The sequence below is a fragment of the Triticum dicoccoides genome, unplaced genomic scaffold (genome assembly GCF_002162155.2).
Source record: "Triticum dicoccoides isolate Atlit2015 ecotype Zavitan unplaced genomic scaffold, WEW_v2.0 scaffold79355, whole genome shotgun sequence".
In the NCBI taxonomy this organism is placed as follows: domain Eukaryota; kingdom Viridiplantae; phylum Streptophyta; class Magnoliopsida; order Poales; family Poaceae; genus Triticum; species Triticum dicoccoides.
In genome coordinates, this window is record NW_021300415.1 from 1 (window position 1) to 1,090 (window position 1,090).

The 1,090-nt window shown below is 50.7% G+C and overlaps 3 non-coding genes across 3 annotated transcripts; all 3 read right to left on the reverse strand.

The window, feature by feature from the left end:
- Window positions 1–75: 75 nt before the first annotated feature.
- Window positions 76–194, reverse strand: LOC119347901. Its single transcript, XR_005168583.1, has one exon. It is a non-coding gene; the product is annotated as a 5S ribosomal RNA (ribosomal RNA).
- Window positions 195–491: 297 nt separating this feature from the next.
- On the reverse strand, window positions 492–610 carry LOC119347903. The gene has a single exon (XR_005168585.1). It is a non-coding gene; the product is annotated as a 5S ribosomal RNA (ribosomal RNA).
- A 297-nt stretch (window positions 611–907) lies between these two features.
- LOC119347902 lies at window positions 908–1,026 on the reverse strand. Its single transcript, XR_005168584.1, has one exon. It is a non-coding gene; the product is annotated as a 5S ribosomal RNA (ribosomal RNA).
- Between the last annotated feature and the right edge of the window lie 64 nt (window positions 1,027–1,090).

Genomic DNA, 1,090 nt, shown 5'->3' on the forward strand with positions numbered 1-1,090 from the left:
AAATAATAAAACACGGTAAATATATTACTTACACGTGCGTTTTGTTTTGCAAGCGGCGCGAAAAAAATTAAAAAGGGAATGCAACACGAGGACTTCCCAGGAGGTCACCCATCCTAGTACTACTCTCGCCCAAGCACGCTTAACTTCGGAGTTCTGATGGGATCCGGTGCTTTAGTGCTGGTATGATCGCATCCGACATGTTACCCCGGTCTTCGTCCCTTATCCTTGCCCCTCCCAGCTCCACTACAAAGACGATTGTACATTGCTTTGGCCGCTCCCTCTCAACTACGGAGACGAGTTTAACGCGGTTTCCACCCCTCCCTCTCAACCGCACCAGTGCACGCTTGCCGCGCCACAACGCCGACGCTGGATCCGTGAATCGTGAGCACCCAGCTATGACTTACCGCACTCGTGCAAAATAATAAAATACGGTAAATATATTACTTACACGTGCGTTTTGTTTTGCAAGCGGCGCGAAAAAAATTAAAAAGGGAATGCAACACAAGGACTTCCCAGGAGGTCACCCATCCTAGTACTACTCTCGCCCAAGCACGCTTAACTTCGGAGTTCTGATGGGATCCGGTGCTTTAGTGCTGGTATGATCGCATCCGACATGTTACCCCGGTCTTCGTCCCTTATCCTTGCCCCTCCCAGCTCCACTACAAAGACGATTGTACATTGCTTTGGCCGCTCCCTCTCAACTACGGAGACGAGTTTAACGCGGTTTCCACCCCTCCCTCTCAACCGCACCAGTGCACGCTTGCCGCGCCACAACGCCGACGCTGGACCCGTGAATCGTGAGCACCCACCTATGACTTACCGCACTCGTGCAAAATAATAAAACACGGTAAATATATTACTTACACGTGCGTTTTGTTTTGCAAGCGGCGCGAAAAAAATTAAAAAGGGAATGCAACACGAGGACTTCCCAGGAGGTCACCCATCCTAGTACTACTCTCGCCCAAGCACGCTTAACTTCGGAGTTCTGATGGGATCCGGTGCTTTAGTGCTGGTATGATCGCATCCGACATGTTACCCCGGTCTTCGTCCCTTATCCTTGCCCCTCCCAGCTCCACTACAAAGACGATTG